Genomic DNA, 25,899 nt, shown 5'->3' on the forward strand with positions numbered 1-25,899 from the left:
CGGCTCGCCGGGCGGCGCGGAGGCGCGGAACCGGGTGCGGTGTCATCGCCGGGTTTTCGCAGCAGCCACCGGCGCGGGGCGGTGCGGGCCAACCTGTGGGAGCCGCGGATCCTCCCGCAGAAGAGGGGGCGGGCTGTGGGTGCCAGGGAGTCCCCCAGTGGGTCCCCGCAGCTTCTGGCGCCGGCCTCCGCTGCGAGACGCCGAGCTTATTTCGGAGCGGAGGGCATTTATTTCGGATGCCGTCGTGCTCGGGCAGCATGACTGGTCATTGAGATGCAGGGCACAACCAGGGGTTCTATTGCAACTTTGTTGAGCTTCGCGTCGCACTGTTATTCAGGGAGAGGTTTCTTAGAATCCCATCCCGGGACACACAACCCCCGAACCTACCCCGTCTCCAAGGCCACCTGCCAAGCCATCTTGCGATCAGAGGCCCCGGGCGACTCTGCTGTCAGTTCTAAAACCCGCACGGAACAAGCTGGAAGAAAACACGCAGGACGTTCACTGGCGTCTTCTGAGTGGTGTGGTTCCAGGGATTTTAAAATTACTTATTTTTTTACTATTTGTCGTTTCTAAGTTTTTTTCTAATGTACAATATGATGCTTTTAAAATAAGATAGGTTAGTCTAAAACTCCTGCAGAAGTCTGGCAGCAATATTCTGCGCACCCCACTCTTTTTTTTTTTTTTTTTTTTTTTTTGACTTGCCAGGCACTGTCAATTTCTGGGGCCAGGACCGAGCTCCTTTTCCCCGGCTCTTCTAGGCCCGCCCTTGGCCTCGCCCACACCCATCTTTTTACTTCGGTACCTCCCCCTTCTCCTACGGTTGCTGCCAAAACCCGGAAAGGTGGACTCTGCACGCTGACGCTCGTGGCTCCTGCAGGCAGACTGGGCTTGTTCCGCCGCCGGGTCAGGGACGGCTGTCACCGAGAAAGGAGGCTTTAAGAGACTCCCAGTTGCTTTCCTCCTTCTCCCGGTCCCTGGCCAATGAGACAAAATAGCGCCGCCGACCCCCTGCCCCGAGTTCGGACCGCAGAAGTGGGTCAGGACCTGACTGAGCATGCTCTGGGCAGTGCCAGGCAGCCGCAAAGGCTGCGTCGGGGTTGCCCAAGGTTGCTCGCTCATCACAACGTGGAAGGTCAGGAGGCCGATGGAAGCTGGGCACTAGAGGTGCGCGAGAGCCTGGATAGGTCGCCCCTGCTGAGGCCCGTGGTGGGACGGGGACGAGGTTGTGTGTGTGTGTGTGTGTGTGTGTGTGTGTGTGTAAGGATGGGGGTGCGGGACATTTGGTTTCCCTAAAAGACTGACATTAGAAATGATATTTTAACATCACTTTTTATGACATCTCAAATAACAACACATTTTAGCTCTAAGAATTTTTCAGCCTGGTTTGCTTTCAGGCAATCTAAACCGCCTTTCATATACATTTTTAAAGGTATTCAATAGGCATTCTTTACAGTTGCACTCAAACACTAAAATTTCACCTGTTTTATCAAAGATTAAATTTTTGTCCTCACTCTCAATTCTGCAATATTATATTTCTTTTTTAAAATCTAGGCTGTACTGCATTCACTCTCCTGCCTCCCTTTCAAATTCTGAGAACCTGCAGAATGTTCTCATACTGTCTTAAATACACTTGAGGCAGTGTGGGGAATTTGCTTTTAATTCTCTGTCACAGAAGAGGAGACTGAAATGGAGTAAGCTTCCAGGGAAGAGATTTTATAGGCTTGAGATAAACTCGGGAACCCAGAGAGCCTTGCATTGAGTCTGGGCAGGAACAGGACAGTTGTCTGTTTTGTCTGGGGAGGAGGAAGACGGGCACATGGGACAGCTGCCCAGTGAGGTTTGGGGTGACAGTGGGAAATACCCTCAGTGAGGGTTGGCTCCATTTCGGTGTCTTCCCTTTGTGCAGCCCTAGTTCAGCATAAGCATGGCTGGAGACACCATCTTTAAGTACTTCCCCCTAGGCTTCTAATCTGTGCTGCAGCCATCCTCAGCCCTGAGCTTTCAGACAGACGTCATTGTGGCTGGTACCTCTGAGCACTTCTCTTGAATTTCCCCAGGTGCCCATAGACATCCACATCACAGATAACCTAGCCTGGGAAAGGTTGACATCTCTTAAATAGTCCATTCCACCACTCCTCCCCAGTTGAAACTTTACGGTCCAGTGTTCCATGACCTGTCTGACAGTTCCTTCTCCAGGTTCCTTTCCTCGGCACCACTCCCCATTGTAGGTGTTCGGTCCTGTGGCCTCTTCCCTTCTCATTTCTCTGAGGGCTCTCATCAGCTCTGATGATTGTCAGTTCCAAGGTGGTGTTCATTTGGGTGTGCATGTGTGACCATGCTAGTTGTTTATTGCTGGGATCCTTTCTGCTCCACCAGGCACCTGTTCTGATGATCTATGCCTGACTGTTCGTCCATACCAGTTGGTAATATTTTGAATATTATCTTTGCCCCAAACCATAACCTCTTTTACACATCTACCCGAGTTCAGACCCTTGAATGTAATCTACCAAATATCCTAATTGCTTTGACCCTAAGGAAATTTGAACCCAGTATGTCCCAAACAGAACTCGGGAGCTATGGTTGCTCTTCTGCCTATATGTCTGTTTCCTGGGACCCCCAAATTCTCAGCTATGCACACCACAAATATGGATGTTATCCTAGATTCATCCATCTGCCTTTCCCCTATCATCTTGCTAGTCACTGGTACTGTCCACCCTGCCCTTAGACATCTCTGCATACAGACCCTCCACCTCCACCTCCTTCTCCCCTTCTCTCTCTCTGTGTTCCTGCCAATCCATCCTCCACACCTCCTTAGATTTTCTTTTTAAGCAAATCATATTGCAATATGTCTGCTAAAAATCCTTAAGTGGATTCATAGTGCCTTCAGGATAGAATCTAAGTTTCAAACCTGAACTGGTTCCTGTGTCCTTCTCCAGATTAGCCTCCAGCCAGTGTCCCCTAGGGTCCCACATCCTAGCAACCCGAATTCCTTGTCGTGCAAATTCACGCCTCTGGGTTCCTTTACTCTTCCCTCTGTCTTTTCCCCTTGTCCATCCCTTGGCAACATCTTCAAGACCCAGTTCAGGCTGGGTCTCCTCTGACCTCCCCAAGATGACTTCCTCTTGAATACTTCACCTGCATCATATACCTTGTCTTCATTTTTAATTCAATTTTTAACTGCTTTATTAATTTCACATCATGAAAAGAATATTTTTTCCCCAAAAACTGAATGAAATTGACCTGCTGGACACAGAGTTTTACACGTAGGCCATACAATATTCAGTTAGAAACTGGTAAGAGGAAACACCAACAAGTTTACAGAAAACTAAATCACAAAACTACTAAGTTTTAGAGCAGAGGCCACGTTATTTTATTATTATTTTTGCATATTATGTTATTATTTATTATTTTATTATTTGTAAAACATATGTATACTTTTTGTTGACAGTATTACAGATGTTACCCATTCCTCCCCCTTCCCTTGGCCCCTTTGCTCAACCCCTCTGCCTCTAGGCCTTCACCATACTATTGTCTGCATCCATGGGCTATGCATATAAGCATGTAAATTGTTTGTTTTATCTCTTCTGATCCCCTCCCTCCACTCCTAGATTTGTCAGTCTGTTACTTGGCAGAGGCCACATTGTTAACCTTAGGGAAAGCCTTCAGATTCAAAGTATAAGGTAAAAGTCATAATGATTACCAGGTTCAGGAGTTTGGACGTGCATATCCTGCCTCATTTGCTGCTCCCTAGTCTTTCTTCTGATTTCCATTCATTTCTACACTCTCTCCCACTTCATTGTGATCAACAGGCTTGATAGTTAGGGCCCATGGAAAATTAGGGACAGTCACCTAACCCACCCGAGCCAGACATCTCCTCCAGGCTTCTGGGCTTCACCTCCTCCAAATGGCGTGGTTCCTCCTCATTCTGCATAGGGGCCAGTCCCTCCTTCATTTTCCTGTTGGGCATTTTCCTTGTTGAGATATTTTTACTGCTTGTACCTCTTTGGATGCCATCACTCCTGGGCCTATCCTTGTTGTCTGCTCCTCCTCACAATTCTTGCCGAAACACTTGGACCTGAAAACCTGCTCCCTCTCCGCCTCCACCTCCTACTCTTGGGGCTCCTACACAATCACTGGTATGTAGTAAGGAAGCTGCTTGTTTTTCCATGTGTTGACCTACAGGGGGATTTTACTTGGTGACTCAGGGCCACGGGGGAAAATGAACCAAGAAGGGTGTGAGTGACTGCCCAGTCTGGTCTGCCTTGTCTCCATTTTGACACCTAACCTGGATTTACTTTCCTTTGTCATATTGTAGGCAACATGACCACAAAGGCTCATCTCAACAGTCTTTGTATCTTTGTTCTCAGTCCTCAATACAATTTTACTTGATAAATGAATAATAGACATATATACTCACGTAATATTTAAAGTATATTAATTTTTAAAATTCTATCTGAGAATAGTAGATTGAATGAAAAGAAAAAATACCAGAACAGTCACATCATATATAACCTGCTGAATGGTTATGCTCCTCTGAGTAATAAAAGCAAGATCTCAGATGTGACCTTAAACCCACTGATTTTCTTCAGCTTCAGAAATCAGGAAGTATTTTTGTGAGCCAGTCTGATGTGCTTGTTTCAGCAGCCTGTAACTGCACAAAGCCAGCATGGTATTGCTAATTAATCACAAAGTCCATTGTTCTCTCTTACTGGGTTTCCTTCCACAATGTAGTTATAAACTCATAATTATAGGGTTACTTCCTAGAACAGAGTTTATTTTTTGTTGTTGGAAGTGTGGCATTTTGGAAGGGCAGATTAATCATTTAGGAATGAACATGATTTTTATAGTTCTACCAGCTCCCATTGCCTGTTGAGAGCACCCAGAGATAACTGTGGATGGACGGACTGCCTCCTTTAGGTTAAGGAGAGATGGTGAATTCATTCCAGACCTCCTGAATAGAGTGGGCCAGGGACAGTGATGTTCATAGCCCCTCTAGTTGGTCCTCATTATATACTCGAGAAACACAGTTTTACGTTATATGAATAAAAGGAAAACAAACAAACAAAAAAACCTATTAGTTCAAAACTTCAGGTAGCTCCTAAATTGGTTTTCATTGGCAGAAAGATATATATGGGTGGGAAGAATATTGGCCTATTTATTAAACATGTTATTCATGTTTGTTCTTATTCATGTTAGAGAGTCTGGAGAATATAGACTGTACGTATGTAGAATGGGGGCTGCTTGTTTTTCCATGTGTTGACCTGCAGGGGGATTTTACTTAGTGACTCATGTAGGCCTAGGATTTCTCCAGCATCTCTTTCCTAAGTCAGCCTCCTCTGACAGAGGGTGATGGGACGGTGAAGGTTCTGACTTTACCTCCTTCCTGGAAAAGGACAGTCACAGATGTGCAACCCTACATTAGGCTTTTTCCTGGTTCCTGGGAGACTGAAAGGCCACAATTAGGAAGGAGGATGGGGGAGGAAGGAAAGGAAACGAACACTTCTCTATTATCTTGTGACTTGCTGGAGAGAACAACGCTTCTTAAAAAGTCTGAGTCAGTATTTGGGAAATATGCCCTTCTGTATTGTCGCTTTAGGTTGAGCATTGATGTTGGTCCTTTGGAGGTGTGTGTGCACGTGTGTGGTCTAAACAGTGAGCCAGTTGCAAAAATCAGGAGAGCAAATGGTGTGCCTGCAGCTCACGTGGGGCAGGAGACCCCGCTGGAAGGAGCATGCCCTTCCTGGGCCTCCCTGTGGGACCACTCCAAAGCCCTGCTCTGCTGGACAGTTTCCCAACCTGGGACATTCCTGGGCATTGCAGCCAAGGCTCCTGTGTGTAGGGACTTCCTGAAAGTGGGTGGATATTTGCATAGGAAGGCTGGAAGAGGGACTCTCATTGTGAGAGAGATTGTGAAGAGGGGCCTGGAGAGCCTGACTGGGGAAATGGAGTGAGTCCTAGAGGGAGTCTCCTTTGTATACATTTGACTTCGCAGGGGCTTTACCTTGGATTCTGGGAAAGTTTTGTCATGTACATAGCTTGAAGTTTTGTTTTTTTAGTTTATAATTTCCTCAGGAAGGACGGACGGCCAGACATCCACTTCATCACCATAGGATAGAAGAGGTCAAAGTCGGGTGATGCAAGTAATCAAACAGACAAACAAATCACTGGTCAGCAAGTGGGAAAACAGACACCCAAAGAAGCCAACATGATGCCCAGGAACGTGGCCCACAAGGATAATCTTTTGCCCCAACACTTGACAGGGAGGCCATAGCACCCACTTTAGAACATGGCTCAGAACTGAGGGCCCCTGGTCTGACTGGTGTTGAGTGTCGACCTATGAACCAGGAAGTCACTGTTCTATTCCTGGTCAGGGCACATGCCCGGGTTGCAGGCTCAATTCCCAGTAGGGGGTGTGCAGGAGGCAGCCAACCAATGATTCTCTCTCATCATTGATGTTTCTCTCCCCCTTTCTCTCTGAAATCAATAAAAAAAATTAAAATAAAAGAACAGGGCCCCTTGAGTCCAGGTGAGCCTCTGCACCTTCACTGCAACCTTAGCAGGAGTAACCAGAGAAACCTGCATGATGAGAAATGTCCAATGTAAATACGGGATGCAGAATTGGGATTTTCTGTGCTGGTGATTTTCAAGCCTCTCTCTTATATGAGTAGTTATTGACTAGAATTAAGAGGATAGTAACTTCCATATTTTTTTCTTTTTATACTATGCATACATGTGACACCAAAAGTCTCGGTGTGGACATGGGGGTTCTTGCCAGGTTGGAGGCTGGGAAGAAGCCTTGGTGTGTGGCCAAGACAGAGAGGTCGGAGGGCCAGCTGAATGCCAGGGGAGTAGGAGCCCTTTTGGGGGTTTAGTAGACTTACAGAGGCAGGAGTGATGAGAATGCCATGCTGGCCTGGCAGTAGGTGGAAGGAGCTGGTTTTCGCTTGGTAAGATTTGAAGGACCCTAGGAGGCTCAGAAGCGCTGTTGTCTGTGGATGTCCGGCTTCCTCCCTCGGGCCTTCCCCTCTGCGGGGTGAGGTTTGGGTAGATCAGGAAGCTGCTGTCCAAAGGCCAGGTCCTGTCCTGAGAGACCACACAGTGGGGAGCGTGAAGGCCCTGGACATCTACTAGTGAATTGTCACCATGGGAAAAGACTGAAGTGGGGACTAAAATTTACTGTTGCTTCTCCTGTAATTGAAACTCTCCTTCCCCATCACAAAAAACATGGACCACAATGTGCTCACCTTCAGTATGATCTCACCTTGCCCGTCTGGCTGTAATTACAGGAACGACTGTGCTTGGCTTGTTCTCCATATGGATGAACAGTTTCTCCTCACTTATGGACCACGTGGTGGTTATAATAGAACTGCAGTTATCTGGCCGAGGGAATCTGTTCCTTTGTTTGGATCACACCTGCTTCGCAGGCATTTATATGCTCTGCAGGTTCTCTTTAGTAGTCTTTTCAATTTAATCTGGTATAGATCCTGGCACATAAAGATGCCAGTAAATTTTGTTAAGTTATGTGCTGGAGATTGGTACTAGAACTACACATTGGAGTATCTCGGAGGCAGGCATTTTAAAATCCAAATACCATTAGTCACTTGGTTTTCTGAAACGCCATTCAAACTCTGGCCTCAGTCTGCATGGTATTGATTCTGCTTTTCTTTCTGAAGAGGGTTTCAGACCTGTTACCAGCGTGTTTCTCCTTGGCTGGGTCAACTGATGAAAAAGGCAAAGCTGATCATAAATGTGGATGAGTCAGCCACACACATGAACACATTTAAAGAACAAGGTTAAGGAATGGTGTCTATTTTTCAGTATCATGGTTCATGGGTTCTCTATTGTAATACAGCATTTCTGCTATTAATTTCAATGAACCTTCCTTTTTTGCATTAATAGGAATTTTAAAGGTGTTTTGAAATTAACCATCCCTAAAACTTGAGGAATATTTAAGAACTAAATGGGCCAGTTTCCTTAAGCTGAATAGAAGTTACTATTTGCTGCTCAAAGTAGGGTAAGGTGTCTCAGAAGAGCAGCTAAGAATTGCTAATAAGCATAATGACATTGGCTGTAGCAATGACAGGGAGAAAACAGTACGGTATAAAAGGACTCTGCAGACCCGCCTTGATGTGATTGATTGCAGTGATTAATCATTCTCTGTGTGTGCTTTGGCCTGTAGTACTAATTACTGGAAATGGATTACACTTGAAAGGGGAATACCCAGCCTGTCTTTAGGAATCTTCTACTGTTACATGAATATTACATTTAATTACATTAAAAGTCCACTATTGCCTATTACCCATAAGGCACACGGTAGGTAATGAGTTCGCTTGGAGCAGAACTGCCTGTCATCTTCAGGCCTTTACCAACCTGTCATTCACCCAGCACTGGACCCCTGCTCCCGAGGGCACCAGGAATGCAGGAGAACCAAAAACAGTTTGGAAGGTGTTAGTATTACAGAAGAGCGGCACAGTAATCATCCCTGGGAAAATCATACCCCTTTATCCTGCCTTACTCTAGATTTTCAGCTTGGCATTGTTGGCATGTTGAAATTCCTGTGCACTTTTTTCAGTACCAGGTGCTTTGGTTCTAAAGGTCTTATTTGGTTTTCTCTCACTGTCTCTTACTTTCACTTGTATTTACTCTCATGCTATTTATTTTTCTTGAGAGTGTTAATTGCTTTCCTTTCATAATGTTAAGGAAGACTCATGAGAAGATCAACGGGGAAATGAGGAACCGAAGTCGTTACTGGAAGGATCCCAGAAACTTGTTGGAAGCCAGGCTGTAGCCCTCAGCATTCCTGCTGGCCTGGCCTCCAGGACAGTTCCCAAATACCACGTGCTTACATGGTTGAATTGAATCATTTCTCGTAAGATTCTGACTCAGCATAGGTTTCCTTCAAATAGTAGGTATCTATCTAACCTAAGATTTCAAAATGTGATATGACAGGCAAGTCAAAGAAGTTATGTAATTTAAGGATCGCTGGCTTTTTGACACCAGCATTTTGTATGAAAATATACTTTTTTTTTGCATTTGTGAAATCTACTTACTAACGCATTTAAAAAATATATGTTCATTGATTTCTGAGAGGAAGGGAGAGGGACAGAGAGATAGAAACATCAGTGATGATAGGGAATCATCAATCAGCTGCCTCCTGCACGCCCCGCTTCTGGGGATCAAGCCCGACACCCAGGCATGTGCCTTGAACAGGAATCGAACCTCCTGGTTCATAGGTTGACACTTAACCACTGAGCCACGCTGGGCTTACTAATGCATTTAATTGTAGAATCTACATTAGCAAATCAGTATTGCTAGTTACCATGAGGCTGCTGTACTGTCAAATCCCTTCTTAAGCTTTCCTTGCCCAATCTCCCAGCTTTCCCCAATGACACCCCTGCCCCTGGGTCTGCTAGACTCTCACTTCATCTAGGAGAAAGCCATGGTCTAAGTGCACCTCCCTGCAGTCAGTGTCTGGAGGCCAAGAAGCTGAAGACAAAGGAACAGGGTGCTGAGACCTTCTGCGTGCCCAAGGTCACCCTGGATGAGGAGTGTTCTGTCATGCTTCAGGCTCCACCTGTTTCATGGCCCCTGACTATTGTCATCAGGGTTGAGGGTGATGGAAGAATGTAGTGGTCATTTGCCATTGCCCTTAACTTCCCTCCAACCTCCCAACCCTTCATGGTGGCACCAGGTTGAAGCCTGGTATTGGGGCTGAAATGACTCCCCCACTGTCCTCTTACTATCTCTGCTTCACCAAGCACCTGTCACTGACACCCGACCCAGTCCTGATAAAGATACCTAGTCTCCTGGGGATCTCATCAGAGCCCCTCAAAAGCCAGGAGGCCTCTCAGAGTTGTTCAATTTGGAGTTGCAGTTAGAGCCATGAGTTCCTTGAGAGGCTATAGGCAGGACCTCAGAGTGACAGGAAAGAGGAAGTTAAGAAGGGGGCATGTGTATCTTCACTTTCTACTCTTGTCAACTGAGTGCAACTTGAAATGCGATCAATATTTTTAATATCTATAAATGCATATTGATAGTTTTAGAGTGAGAACATTTTTCTTTTGTTGCATTTAACTGTCACCTGGTGTCATGCTAAACATTAAGATGACTGTAGATCACCAGCACTCCTGTGATGAAGTAGTAAACTGGGCAATGTTACATGGGCTCCAGTACACGTGGCTCTTAATGTCATCACAAGAAACTAGCCATATAATTAATGAGTTTTAGAATGGATTAGTGAAGTATTTTGGACCACTGAAACTAATATTGAAAATAAATGGAAAAATCAACTCTAATGAATACATTTTAATTTATTATAAAATAAATATGCCGGATTTGTGTAACAAATTAGGAACATTGAATAATTTGTTGTGACAGTTCATTTACAAAAGAACTAGAATGCTCTTTGTTTTTAAATGATAAAAGAACATTGGAGAATGGCTATTGTCCCTTGAGTTATTTATGGTAGAAGATTAATAAAAACTTTGAGCATGATGAATACATTTTCAGTGACAAGACTGTGGTAAGAATAAATATCAGCAACAATAAAAATATAAAATGTTACATTTTAAATCAGTCTAAAGAATTTTATGGAACAGCAGATTAAGTGATTTTATTCTTATCTGGTACATTAAAATTGTCTTACGCAAAATACCTTTAACATACATTGCCTATACTCCCAAACTAGTTAAACCCCCTTGAGGATAGAGGCCACATCCAGCCTCTGCATCCAGGGTATTACCCTACACATAGTAGGTACTTGCTAAATGTCTGTTGAATAAAATGTGAGCTTCATAGTGATTTATACAATTTTCAAACAAACTAGTCTATATTAGGAAAGGAAGTAAATGAAAGAAAGGCAATGATTTTAATTTGAATAGCTGTTTACTAAATAAATAAATAAATGAATGAATGAGGATTTGGCTAGAAGAAAGTTGGTATTTGGGGGTGGGTGGCTTCTCATATAGGTTTAGGTTCTAAAATTAGTATGTAGTAAAAATTAATCTAGAATATCCCTTACGTTGACCATAAAATTTAGCATACACGTTTGAGTATATAACCTATTTCCAAAGGGAGGGATGAAATGAGAGTCTCTATACAAATGTTTGGGCAGTCAGATCCATCTGTTTGAAGACATCTATCAAGATCCCAAGTGAATGGAGGCTAGGGAGAGACACCTGAAAGTTCCTGTTGCCCACAGAGTTTACTCCATTCTGTCTTAATATCACACCTATAACTTTAATACATGTCACTGTGAGGGTTCAACCTAACAAGGATTTACATGTTCTGTAGGGTCAGATGCTGAAGTCAGAGACTCCACTGCCTCTGTCTTGTAGAGTTTTCTCATGGTGTGAAGGGAAACTGGAAGTCCAGGGCAATTCAGTGATTCAGTGAAATGACTTGGTAGTTGCTGGCGCTCCATGCTGTACCTATTCTGAAGCAGGGGTGGCACAGAGAGGTCTTGCTCCAGCTGGAACTGCTTGATGAAGGCCTGCTCAGTGGGTCACTGCTCTCAGATCCCAACATACGACAGTGGGGCAGTAAAACCGAGACATCATTTATGTTTGGGATTTAATCTCACTTTGCTTTGGTTTTAGGGAGCCTCTGTCTAACCGTTTTAAGATAGTCTCACATGGGAGATTGCATAAGGCGTAGGGGATTAGTGCAGCTTGTCACCATTATTAGAAAAAATGTAAAATCTGGTGGGCCAACTGAAGCTGATTATCTGTCTGAAGTTCATTATTAATAATGGTTTTGGACAGAAGATGTATTATTTCTGTTCCATTCGTGTGAGTGCACTGTATGCTTCCCAGCCTTTCCTTTAATGACATCCTCACTAATGTAAGTGTTATCCAGTGCTGTTTGTCACCTGCTTAAGGAACCTGGATGACCAAAACCATTGCAAGATTTTTCCTGAAACTTCACAGTTTAGATGCCAGGAATTCTGACTTAAGTTTAGGCTCCTAATATCAGTGCCCATGCTGGCTTATTCTAGCAACCAGATTTACTTTGAGCTTCAGCTACAGAATGGTTTTCTGGGGATCACAAGAGCACTGCTACGTGCCATGTTGTTGAGTGAAAACTGAATGATGGAGAGCATGGACTCCCCGAGCTCCATGAGTTTTTGTGCTCTTCTCATTTAATAACATTTAATATCCACAACCTGGAGTAGAATATAATGAACTCCTATCTGACAGGTTTGGCATTCCATGATGGCAGAGTAGCTGGACCTCCAGCTGCTGAATTACTCAAGAGTGAGAGTAATCGTATATAATAAAAGCCTAATATGCAAATTGTCCCCTTGACGGAGAGTTCAACCAAGAGTTGGACCGAGGTGGGGGAGTAGCCCACCAACTGCCTGCAGCCTCTCCCCCCAGCCGGCCCTGCCCCCGATTAGCCTTACCCCCCCATCGGGGGGCAGGGTGGGCCAGCCAACCACGGGAAGGGAGGCCCTGGCCGGTGGCTGCTAGGGACCCAACCCGAGCATGAATTTCATGCACTGGGCTCTAGTTCTCTATATAGAAAAGTACTTATACACTCAACTATTTTATTTCTCCCATTCTTTACACTCCTTGTTTTCCTGTTATATATTTGTCCATTATCTTACTGTGAATCCTGCCACTGCCCTCTGGCTGGCCTACCATGGATACTTCTCTCCTGCCACCTGTGGGTGCTCACCATTTGACTTGCTCTTCATTTACAAAACAGGCACAGTGGTCCTTTTCTCAAGTGCTTGTGGTCTTGTGTAGGACTGTCCTGACTGTATGGTGTATAAATGTTCATTTTAAAGCTTTTTACACAAATGCATACAACATACCACCATGTTTGAGCGACACATGTAGTTCCATCTTAGCAGAGGTGCAGACTCAAAACCCATTGGTTTGAGTCCTGCTGGGTTGGTGTGCCAGCTGTAATTTACATGGGAGAGGACCTCGTAGGGCAGGCAAACTGGGTTAGTCCTGTATCTGTGCTATGGCCTGAGCTGTGTCCTCAAAAATCTATATGTTGAAGCTCTAACCCCCAATGTGATGGTATTAGGATGGTATCAGGAGTAGTTAGGTCAGGAGGATGTAGCTCTCATGATGGGATTAACGCCCTTAGAAGAAGAGTTAAGAAAGGATCCTCGTTCTGCAGGTGAGGATCCAGTGAGAGGACAGGAAGAGGGGAATCTCACCAGAACCTAACCATGCTGGCACCCTGAGCTTGGACTTTACAGCCTCCAGATCTAAGAGAAAGAAATGTCTGTCGTTCAAGCCAGCCAGCCTACGGCATTTTGTTAAAGCAGCCCCAAGTGACTCAGACGGTCTGGTGCCAGAAAACATTTGTCTAGTACATAGTGTTATCCTTACTCTGACTCATGCTTCCCAATACAGAGGAATTGGCTTACATCAGGACAACCAAGGAACAATTTAAGGAGGAGCCAACATTTGTGCCATGCTAATGCAGCGTGCTGCTATGACGAAGGACTGAGCTTTCCTTTTGTAAAGATGCAATTTAATGCAGCTTTCAGAATAGGGTGGGCTGTGTTGCCATGGAGTAGTTTGTACGTGGTATATATGGAACTGTGATTAGAATGCAACCGTGGCATATATATATGTCTTTTGAATAAATAGTTCTGTTTGTTGTTTGTTTGTTTGGGGACACTAGAATGATTCAGAGAATCTACAGAAAAGGACTATGAGTATTTTTTTCTCATCAAAATTCTTGTTTTCCTTTAAAATTTTCTTTAAAAAATCAATTTATAAAAAATTTTAAACTTTGAAGTCACTCCTCACCCCTACCTCTTTTCTTGAATTGCATTTCTCTGTGTAAATATTTGTAAGGAGTTGTCGTGCTTGAATGGTTTTTTCTCTATGAAAAAAAGTACTTATTCACTCAATTATTTTATTTCTCCTGTTCTTTATACTCCTTGTTTTCCTGTTATATCTTTGTCCATTATCTTACTTTTTTCCTATCTCATATTTTTTAGTTTTATCATATTTAGAGTTAGTACAAGAACAAATTAGAAACAAACGAAAAAGAGAAAGCACCATTTCTACAGTGAGTTTTCTTGCATAGGGAGTTCTATTGTGTCACTGAGCCTGTTAAAGGGAAATGTGCTCTGGAGATAATATGAATGAGAAATGAGAAATGAGAACATTTCCCCCCACCTTTTATTGCCATTTACATTGATCAGTTTACCTCTGATTTATCTGCTCTATGTGATAATGTTGGCAGATAAAACCTATTATTTTAGAGTTTGAAAGTACATGTCTTCTAATAGCACAGATAGGCATACATGTTCATTAGGTATCTGAGAAAGTCTTTCAATTCTTCAAACAAACCCCCAAACAAACAGACTTTATGTGTAACTACCCTGCCCATTTCAGACCACACAGTTCATAATGTACGTGTTGGCCAGGTGTTTTTGTTTTTAAGTCACCTCAAGTCCTTCTTGGAAATAGAGAGGTCAGTAAAATAAATCACCAAACAAAGAGATGTGGACAGTGTTTCAGATGAACACAGTACTGCCACCGAAGATGGAGAGTCATGGGTCAGGGTGTGGAATGATCGTCTTTCAGGTTAGCCGTCAGGGGACAGCCAGTCCTGGACACCTGGTGCTCCGTATGCCAGCTGATGCTCTGTGTGACCAGGAACAAGGAGAGTGACCAAGGAAAGCAGTGAATATTGAGAGTCAAGCTGATGTTTGTCTCAAACATGCTATTGATTGGTAGAACAGCGGTGCAGCCAGCCCTCCACATGATTCGAAACCCTGCAATCTGGTCCCTTTTGCTATGTCACTGGCCTCCATCGGCAGCCACACTTCATTTTATTTATTTATTTATTTTTTAAAAATATATTTTATTGATTTTTTACAGAGAGGAAGGGAGAGGGATAGAGAGCCAGAAACATTGATGAGAGAGAAACATCGTTCAGCTGCCTCCTGCACGCCCCGCACTGGGGATGTGCCCGCAACCAAGGTACATGCCCTTGACCGGAATTGAACCCGGGACCCTTGAGTCCGCAGGCCTACGCTCTATCCACTGAGCCAAACCGGTTCTGGCCACACTTCATTTTAAATTGGCAAAGGAGGATTTACCCAGTTTTTGAATGTATACAGCCTCTGCATGAAACAATTTCCCCCTAATTTGCAATTCTAATGTGCTGACTACATTTGACTACTTATGCTGGATTTCACGGTCTATGTTTATACATAGGAAATATTGAGAGAAAGACAGTGAATTTTGGTTGAGGTGTATGATTAGTGTGCTAGGGTTATTGTAGCAGAACCACAAACTGAGTGGCTTACCCAGAAACTTGCCTCATAGTTCCGGAGGCTAAAAATTCAAGATCAAGGTGTCAGCAGAGCCATTCTCCCTATGGAGATGTAGGGAAGGATCTGTGCCAGCCTCTCCTGGCATCTGGTAGTTCCTTGACTTGTGGCAGCACAACTCCAGCCTTCACGTGGCATTCTCTCTGTGTGCGTGTCCATGTCCAAATTCCCCTTTGTAAGGACATCACTTGTGTTGGGTTAGTGGCCCACCCTACCCCACTGTGACTCATCTTAACTAATTACATCTGCAACAACCTTATTTCCAAATAAGGTCACATTCTGAGGTACTTGGAGTGAAAATTTCAACATATCAGTTTGGGGAGGTGGCACAGTTCAGCCCCTAAAGGTGTGATTGACATGAAGATAATCAACTATGGAAGGTTAGCACTAGTAGGATCCTGCAAGATTATTGGCTGCAACCCTTTTATTTTCCACATGGGATCATTGGGCAATAAAGGGCATATTACATATTTTAAAAATTAAATTAGGTAAAGGGTCCTCAAAATATTCCATAATAAAGTTTTTCTTTTTTTTCATGTTTCTTTCCCAATGCAAATGTGATCCTTCTCCTTTTCTTTCTCTTTCTCAGAATCTCCCCCTGCTCCAGCTCCCCTTCCTCGCCACGGGCAATCTCCCTTAGCTATTCTCCCCAGCAGACTGCCCAACGCTGCACTCTATGCCAGCAACTTTCAGCAACGTGGCCCATTCTGTCTCCTGATTTGTATCAACTGACATTTGAGATGTACCTATCACCTTACGTTTTTATCATGCCATGCATTTATAAGACTCCTGGCACTGGTAGATTGAACATTTTCTGGTTCTATTATTAAAAGGAACTCCGATAGGCACAGGAAACTTTTCTGAGATATGTGTCTTAATCACTTGAGTTTTGAGGAGTAGTTGTGTGAATGTGTGGGGGTCGGGCTGTGGAGTGAGGTGGTAAGGGTAGCTGAGTTAATGAGTGGCCAGCTGACCATTCCTTACCCCAAAGTCAAACTAGCTGCCATTTTCCACTTTGATGATGTAAGCCTTTTGGTGGGAATGTATGTGTAATCATATTAGAAAGCTCCCAGGGACATTACACTCTATTGGCCTTGTCTCTGTAAGAAGGTTATGTGCTCCTTGACGGGAGGAACCATCTCTTTTCCTTCTAAGTGCCCAGCATGCTGCAGGGGTGGGGCATGATGGTTAACTTATTGTGTTGGATAGTGAAGCCAGAGATTGTCTTAATATAGATAAGGTCAGTAGACGAACAATGTGTTATCTCACTGTACTAGACTTAGCAAATATTTTGAGTAAACATACATTTACCATGATTATCTAAGGAGATTTGCCATTTTAACTTTGAACAGTATGTGAAGTGTACTTTTAAATATTTGTACAAATTGAAAGAACATATTAACCTTTAGGAAAGGTTAAAAATACATTTTAATATTCCTCTAGAATGAATGAAAACATTTTTCAATGGATTAAATGAAACAGGAGTATGTAATATAAAATTATACAGATCTCACATAAGAAGACAGAATATATTAAGTATATTAATAGGAAAATCAATATTTAAACATATGCCTTTCCCCATACTATTAATTAGAATGGCTTAGACATTGTACTTTATATCTAGTGTACAGAAATGTCTTGATGATTTATATCAATACCCAAATGTATGATCTTGTACTCCTGCAGTTAATTAAATGAACAGATTTAGTCAACATTACTCATGAATCTCCAGGTCATTATATTATCAAATAGCATGTAATCCTTTCTGCAAGCTTTTAAAGACGTTGTGGGGTAAGCCTGCCACCTGCTGGTTGAGATTTGTTACTTCATTTTACATTTCAAATAAAGGACATTTTCATCACAGCACAGGAATGTAACACAGTCTGAAGCAATCCTACATACAGACTTTTGAGATTTCCTAGGTTGTTACGAAGTATTGAAGCTCAATGTTCTAATAATTGTCATAACTACAGGCCTTTCTTGTTTATCCTTGCCTCTTGATGACCATCAATAACAAATCTATGGCTATATATTTCTGAGTTTCTGCTGTAGAGTCTAAGTTTGATTTAGGCTTTTACTCTCGAGTAATTGTGTGCCAAGAACATACCTGTAGGCGAGAGGTGGCTCAGTGCTGCTAAACCTGAAGAATTGTTCTCCTCGGCCTCTTCTTTTTCTGACCAAACTGCCTAAACATACTGGGAATGCTGCTGTGTCCCCACCTAGGACCCCAGCCTGCACTGTCCCCCACTCCTCTGGCTGGCTCCAAGCACAGCCTTGGGGTCACCCATTACTCAGGCCACCCAAGAACCTCAGTTTCCTCATTTGTAAAATATGGGTAATAATTCTGCTTCCAGTTGTGTTGAGCATTAAATTAGGAAATGCATGAACAGCACTTAGCTTCATTATTATTATTAGCCTTAGAAGACTTTACTCTTTTTGTCTATCATCAGTAATTAGAAGATTCACCAAGATATGACTATGACTTTCCATCTCATTTATATTACCTAATCCATTAAAAAACATTTTTATTGATTTCAGAGAGGAAGGGAGAGGGAGAGAGAAATGGAAATATCAATGATTGGTTGCCTCCTGGACGCCCCTTACTGGAGATGGAGCTCTCAAACCAGGCATGTGTCCTGACTGGGAATCGAACTCAGGATCTCTTGGTCTATGGGACAATGCTCAATCCACAGAGCCACACCAGCCAGGTGCCTAATCCATTTTTTTATCTTTGTTTTCTTCCCTTTTGAAGATCCCCTTCCTTGCCAGACAGACTTTGCAATCCCAGGAACTAGAAACTTAGCACATCAACACAGCATGACAGCCTCCAGAAATCATCCGGAGGCTGGAGAGCAATGCCCCCGTGGGTCCTCGGAAACTTCTCTAGCTTTACTCATCTGTAATTAGTGTGCTCATTAAACCCAACTTTATATTTGCCAGAAAGAGGGGATAATCATCATGACTTCAGTAAAGAAGAGCAAGTAACGTAATTAGTTCAGTAAATATTAATAAGTGCCAACCATATGCAGTTACTGGGAGAGCTGCTGGGAATACAAGATGAGGAAAAGAGCCCCTCTGTAGAAGCAGTTCCCAAAAATCTCCCAGCTATTTTCATCCCCGTAAGGGGACGTTCCTGGCTATTATATAATGTCACATTTGGATGTCCCAAGATTTCTTTTTTATCTTTTTAGGTCTTACAACTTTCAAGTGCCTGAAATTTCTCATATTAGCCCTCTTTTCTCAATGGAGTTAACAGCTGGATAGGTCTCTGGCTCTCCTGAGTAAATGGTGTTCGTGGTGTAAATTAAGCATTTGCCATGCACATCCCTCTTTGTGTGTGTGTGTGTGTGTCTGTGTGTGTGTGTCTGTGTGTTCATCTTCACCCAAGGGTATTTTTCCATTGATTTTTATTTTTATTTTTATTTTTTTAGAATATTATGAAAATTAGTTTTTATTTTTTAAATGTACACCCTTAATATACTGTTTGTTTTCCATTGATTTTTAGAGAGAGTGGAAGGGAGGGAGAGAGACTGAGAGAGAAACATTGATGTGAGAGAGACACATCGATTGGTTGCCTCCCACACGAGCCCCAATCAGGGCTGGGGATGGAGCCTGTAACCGAGATATGTGCCCGTGACTGGAATCCAACCCAGGACTCTTCAGTTCATGGGCCAATGTTCTGTTCACTGAGCCAAACCAGCTAGTGCATTCCTCTTTTTAAATGTAGTGTTTAGCAAGTTCTTGCTACATGGAAAGTGGTCCATAAACATTTGTTTTACTTATTAAAAATAATTTTCAAGTTGTCATTTAATTTCAAAATGTTCAATAATTGATGCTCAGTAATTGAAGTTGGGGAAAAGCAGCCTAGATGTTCATTTGGTGTTCTTGGGAAGGCGGAGCAAGGGAACAGAGACTCACACCTGAGAACTTTCTATTTTTATTTCTTAAGACCTGAACCCTTGGAACTAAAGAGTCAGCCTCATGCCAGCACAGGCCAGTGGTTGAAGCATTAAGAGAGGGATGTTGCTAATAATTTTTACTTATTATAGGAGGATTGCATGTTCATTTCAGATAATCAATAAAAAAATACAGGAGACAAAACCTTACTTGTAACCTCACAACCCAGAGCTATTGCTTGTTCATGTTTTCATGTATACCACTGCGCTTTCGGCAGTGCACACAGCTGAGGGCAATTCTTTTCCTCCCATTCTTTCTCTCTTTTTTTTAAAAAAATTGTTTTTTCATTGATTTTAGAGAGAGAAGAAGGGAGAGAAAGAGAGGAGGGAAACATCAATGTACCCTGACCGGAAATCAAACCTGCAACCTTTTGGTGCACAGGACACTCAACCAACTGAGCCACACAGGCCAGGGCCATCCCATTGTCTCTTAAACCCACTCCAACCAGCATTACAAACCCCCTCTACTTCACACAACTTCTTTAGTCTATGTCACCAATGACCTCCACTTTGCGTGATCCAATGGGCCCTTGGCTAATTCATCCACCAGCAGCACTTGGCGTAGTTGGTGATTCTCTCCTGAGCACTGCATTGGCCCGGCTTTCTGCCTCATTGGTTCCTCCTCAGCTGACTCGGTCTCTCCTTTCCTGTACTGGACTGTCCGTGTTGGTTTGCTCCAGGGTCAGTTCTTGAACTTCTCTCTACATTTGGTGACCATTCAAGCTCCAGGTTGAAACATCCATATTTGCTGACGACTCCCAAATCTCATCTCCAGCCTTGGCCTCTTTCCCAAACTCCCAATGGACATTCCCAACTGCTGAGTTCACATCTCCATTTGGATACTTTATAAATCAGGAAATCAGAAGACCCCTATGCATCTGAGTATGAAGGGCTTGGATAAAGGGGTCTGGAAGTTAAAACAATGGTGAGAAGGCTGGGGCAGGGGCAGGCAAAAGAATTGTCAAAGATTCATAGACACAGACAACAGTATGGTGATTACTGGAGGGAAAGGGGAGTGGGGGCAGGTGGAAGAGGGTAGAGGGGCATAAATGGTGTTGAAAGGAAACTTGAGTTGGGGTGGTGAACACACAATACCATATACAGATGCTGTATTATAGAACTGTACACCTAAAACCTGTATACTTTTATTAACCAATGTCACCCCAATAAATTCAATAAAAATTAACAAGGAAAGAATTGTCACTTCTGCTTCAGCCTGCAGTAAGCACTGCAGGATCTCCCCCCGTGGCCCCCCCCCCCCCCCCCCCCCATAACTCTCTCAGGCAGCAGCAAAGCTGTGGAGCTGCTGGAATAGCATGCACCCACCAACTATCCCTGATGTGGGCAATTTTCAAAGAGCTCATTCAGAAGCCACTTGGAACTCATTCCTGCTTTAACAACTTCCAGAGGACAGGGGCTTCAAATCTCAGGCTTCTCATTGGCTGACTTTGATTGGGAAGGAGGCTCTGATAAATATAGTCCCATCTCTTATCAGATACATGTGGGCAGGTAAATGAAAGATTAATAAAAACAAGTTTTCCAACCTGCTATTCCAGTTCAGGGTTTTGTGTGGTCAGAGCCTCTCTGAGCAACTTAGGGTGCAAAGCAGGACCCACGCAGAACACCCTTCCATTGCAGGGTGCACTCCCATCCACACTCATACTCAGACGGTGACATACCAGTCACTGACCTGTGCAACGTGGGGATGTGGGAAGAAACCAGAGACCCTGGAGAAGATCCATGCAGACGAGGGGAGACTGTGCAAACTCCACAGACAGTGGCCTCAGGCCAGCAGGAATCGATTTTTTTTCATCACTGTAATAACAAAATGTGAGCGAACAAACAGCGTTATTTGAGGACCTGCTGTGCTTCAGAAGAGAGTGCTACTGATAATGAGTTGAAAACAAACTGTCACAGATGTCTAGACTTCTCAAAAATAACTCATCCAAAGCTAAACTCCAATTCTGCAGTCAGCCTCATGCTCTGCCTTCCTCTTGGTTATTGTCAACGCCATTCCCCAGTTGCTTAGCCCAACGCTTTGTTTTTGATTCCTTTTTCTTTCATGTCTCACATTCAATCCGTAGGATATCCAGTTGGCTCTATTTTTAAAATTATGGACACTTACCTCTCCTAACCACCTATTCTGCCCTCTCTTTGGTCTGAGCCACCATTCTCTCAGGAGACCTCTCTCTTCGGGTCAAAATCATGATGGCTCCCCACCCCTCACGGAGTGAAAGCCGTACACTGGCAATAAGACACTCTCCAGCCACCCCACTCTCTTCTAATGCACTCTCTCTTGCTTGCTCTGCAGCAGCCACACGGAACAGGTGAGGCTCAAACCTGCTTTGGGGTTGCTGCTTACACAAATACCTGCTTAGCTAGCTCCCTCTCTTGAGTCTTTGTTTACCTTCTCAAAGGATTAGGCCAGTGATGGTGAATCTTTTGAGCTCAGCGTGTCAGCATTTTGAAAAACCCTAACTTAACTCTGGTGCCGTGTCACATATAGAAATTTTTTGATATTTGCAACCATAGTAAAACAAAGACATATTTTTGATATTTATTTTATATATTGAAATGCCATTTAACAAAAATCAACCAAAAAATGAGTTCGCGTGTCACCTCTGACACGTGTGTCATAGGTTCGCTATCACTGGATTAAGCTAACTTTCCTACTTAAACCTGCTACCTGCCATGGTGCCTGCCACAAGCCATGTGCAGACCATGTTATATTGAGGTACTTTTAATACTGTTGATAAATTGACTTCTTGAATGAGGTCCCAAATAGATCTGTTTATATTCCATCTTCTGAGACACAGCTCACCTCTCCTGATGTGTGAAATTTGAAATAAATTAACATTATAAATGTACATAAAAACAACAACAAAATCCCCCTGCAGCATGCCTCTCTCTAACACTCCCAAACCCTCTTCTGCCACCCATGGTCCTTTTTACCTTCTCACATACTGTATAATGTATGTACTTATGTTTATTACCTGTGGTCAATCTCCCATGCTGGGATGTAAGCTCCATGATAACAAAGATCTTTATTTAAAATATTTTTTTAATTGATTTCATAGAGGGAGAGGGAGAGAGAGATAGAAACATCAATGATGAGAGAGAATCACTGATTGGCTGCCTCCTGCATGCTCCCTACTGGGGATCAAGACTGTAACCTGGGCATGTGCCCTGACCAGGAATCAACCAGTGATCTCTTGGTTCCTGGGTCAATGCTCAATCACTGAGCCATACGAGGCCAGGTGATAACAAGGATCTTTATTCATTGATGTATCACAAACACATAGACCTGTGCTGGAAATATGGGCAATCAGTAAATATTGGTTAAATACATGGATATATCTTTTTGTTAAGCAAAAAAGGATCATATATAAACTGTTTTATAAAAACTTTTGCATAGTACTTCTTGAATATTTTCCCATGCCAACAGACACACAACCCAAATATTTTTTTTCTAATTACATTGTATGCCACTAAATAGTAATTCTTTTTATTAGTTTAATGTTTAATTTATGTTTGAACTAGAGGCCCGGTGGATGACATTTGTGCACTGGGGGTGGGAGTGGGGGGATGGTGGTCCCTCAGCTCGACCTGCGCTCTCTTGCAGTCCAGGACCCTCGGAGGATGTCCACCTGCTGGCTTAGGCCCACTCCCCGCTAAGCCAGCAGGCGGACATCCCCCAAAGGGTCCTTAGCGCTGCCGTGGAGGCAGGAGAGGCTCCCGTCATTGCCACTGCTCTCACCAGCCATGAGCCCGGCTTCTGGCTGAGCAGTGCTCCCCCTCTGGGAGCACACTGACCACCAGGGAGCAGCTCCTGCATTGAGCGTCTGCCCCTGGTGGTCAGTATGCGTCATAGCCATCTGTCATTCCGCCATTCAGTCTATTTGCATATTAGGGTTTTATTGTATAGGATGGTAACATCTTCTTTAATAGCTTTATTGAGATGTAATTTACATACCATAAAATTTACCCATTTTTTTATTTTTAATGTTTGTATTACTTCCCCCACTCCCTCTAACCATTTAGAGTGAACAATCCAATAGCAACATTTTTGGAGAGCCTGCTACCTGCCAAGCACTGTGACAGACTTTGAGGGTATAGCTGTAAAGAAAATGGAGACAATTCATGTCTTCACAAAGATTATGGTCTGGGAGGAGAAGCAAACAGGCAGACAGTAACTAATAATTGCACAATTAATTACTTGTTATTGTGGTAAATGCTACAGAAAGATAGGGGGCTATGTGAGTAGCTCACAGAAGGCCCTTACCTTGTCTTGGAGCCCAGGGCGGGGTTCCTTCAGGAAGTGGAAATTAAACTGAGCCTTATAGGGTGAGTAGGGATTAGCAGGGGAAGGAAGTAGGGCCAGGTAGGGGCACTATAAGGAAGGTTGTTGTGGCTGAACATCTAGAAGGTTTCATTCTTTCACTAATATACACTGTGATGGAAGTCCTTAAATTATCTCCTTAAGATAAATTCTTGGAACTAAAGTTGCCAGGTCAAGTGTGCGCAGGTCTGCCCTCCCTTCTTCTTTCTTAACTTTCTGCTATGAATTACATTGCTGGAAGGGTGGTAGTTAGGTGTCTATGGAATTATAGGTGCCCTGCTACTCTGTTGCCTTCTTCCTGAGATGGTTCTGGTGGGATTCCAGGAGCCTTGGAAAGAAGACCCTGTGGCAAGTCTTTGGGGGCTGAGGCTGGTGGACAGTTGCCCTGCCACAAGCAGGAGGGTAGCCAGAGGTCTGCACATTCACATCAGGTTCCCATATCCCTGAAGTGTAGGCAAAAATATTCTTCTTTTCTCTTAGTTTCTGCCTTACATGTAACAGTAAGAGCTCTGTTAGGTTCTAATTTCTATTGCTTTTCCAAGGACTTCAATGAACACACTATTATAGTGTCTGGGCACTATTGAAATACGAAGTGTTGCTGAAATTATGACCATATTTCAGGTTAGTATTTACATTTCTCAATTTCAATTGTAAATTACAAGTTAAAAAAGAATTAAACTATTTACAAAAAGTACATGATATAAAATGGGGATTAAACAATTTGAAGGCAGGAATAGGAAAGAAAAGCAATTTAGCCAGAGAAGGAAGTTCTTGACCACAGGAAACGTAAACTCTTCATAAATACATATCACTAGTTGAAATGAGAAGTTCAGCCAATATTTGATTTTCATGGAGATTTTTAGATTCTCTAAAATTTTTAGTTACACTCACTTTTGATAAAATTAATACTGGCTACCCACTGAAGATTTAGTTAGCATTTAAAAAGGAACTTGAAGATGCACTCTGATGTAAAAGTATTCTAGGGAAGCATTAAAGACTTTCTTAGTTGGAGGGGAGGAAATTCCCAATGTCCACAAATAAATACTCAAATTCAAATCAAAAGAGAGCCATGCCAAGTGATAACTGTTCTGTTTTAGGCCAACTTGAAATAGCCATCTGCTTCCAGCTGCTTCAGTTAACTGGGGACCATGATTGGTGACCCATGGCTGCCATAAAGAAGCTACATAGACTAACCACAGGAAATTAAACCTATGCAATTTTTGACCAGATTCAAATTGGTGATGGTTGTTGTGTGGTTATGACTTCCAATTTGATTTTCCATTATGTGGCAGTTACCCCCTAGTCCTGACAGATAATATTTTTTACTATTGCCTTTAAGAATCTCTGTTTATCCAAATGAAACAAGTGTGACTAGTTTGCTTAAGGCATTAAAAATTATTTTTAGCTTGGCCACAGTGGCTCAGTGGTTGAGCATTGACCTATGAACCAGAAGGTCATGGTTCGATTCCTGGTCAGGGGCATATGTCCGGGATGCGGGCTCGGTCCCCAATAGTGAAGTAGGCAGCCGGTCAATGATTCTCTCTCATCATTGATGTTTCTTCCTCTCTCTCCCTCTCCCTTCCTCTCTGAAATCAATAAAGATATATTAAAAACATTAATCTTAAATGATAAAACTAAAGGGCCATGTTAGAGAATTTTAAGTTATAATTACTACCTTTGTGGTTTTTAGTTTTTTCCATATTTTGGGTCATTCTTTATTATAAATGTCTAGACATAGGATTGATTTCTGGTGGGTGGGGAAGGATAACTCAGCAGCTCTGGGTTATCCAAACAGTACACATTCCCTAGAAAGGCTGTTTCATGACTGGCCCGTGGCTGGTTCCTGGAAACTGAGTTCTTGGAATATTCTGACTGATGAGAGTGTTTTGCATGCGTGGGGTCATGAGCCATGCTAGAATAGCTTTTCCAGGTGGTTTATACCAGTGGTCAGCAAACTCATTAGTCAACAGAGCCAAATATCAACAGTACAACGATTGAAATTTCTTTTGAGAGCCAAATTTTTAAAACTTAAGCTATATAGGTAGGTACATTCAACTTTAAATTCACGGTTTTTGTCTTTCATTTTTCTTTGCTTCTTTGTATCCATCTCAAACAGGGCACCTAAAAAATGTTTCATTTTATAACAATAAAGCCACCAACACAAAATAATTACAATTCTTAAATTGATGACAAAAATACCTGTAGGATTTGCAGCTGGTTGGAAAAATACAGGTAACTTCATGCTTGAGTAGGTACTTTTGTCACCCGCGCACGATTTGCGGACGTGACTA

At 43.0% G+C, this 25,899-nt stretch overlaps 1 protein-coding gene, 1 long non-coding RNA gene and 1 pseudogene across 2 annotated transcripts in view; 1 reads left to right on the forward strand and 2 right to left on the reverse strand.

Annotated features, from left to right (window-relative positions):
- MFAP3L (microfibril associated protein 3 like) overlaps window positions 1-887 on the reverse strand; it is a 48,081-nt gene extending 47,194 nt beyond the window's left edge. Inside the window, exon 1 of the mRNA XM_070415466.1 lies at window positions 388-887. The gene's annotated coding sequence lies outside the window, so the exon portion shown is untranslated. The remainder of the gene's footprint in view (window positions 1-387) is intronic.
- Window positions 888-1,012: 125 nt separating this feature from the next.
- The window catches only part of LOC139010687 (uncharacterized), a 31,047-nt gene continuing 6,160 nt past the window's right edge, over window positions 1,013-25,899 (forward strand). Inside the window, exon 1 of the long non-coding RNA XR_011471559.1 lies at window positions 1,013-1,164. This is a non-coding gene — a long non-coding RNA (uncharacterized lncRNA). The remainder of the gene's footprint in view (window positions 1,165-25,899) is intronic.
- LOC139010059 (protein BEX4-like) lies at window positions 3,669-4,014 on the reverse strand (annotated as a pseudogene).

This window comes from Myotis yumanensis, unplaced genomic scaffold (genome assembly GCF_028538775.1).
Source record: "Myotis yumanensis isolate MYYU_CA2020_CCGP unplaced genomic scaffold, mMyoYum1.0.hap1 SCAF_5, whole genome shotgun sequence".
NCBI classification, from domain to species: domain Eukaryota; kingdom Metazoa; phylum Chordata; class Mammalia; order Chiroptera; family Vespertilionidae; genus Myotis; species Myotis yumanensis.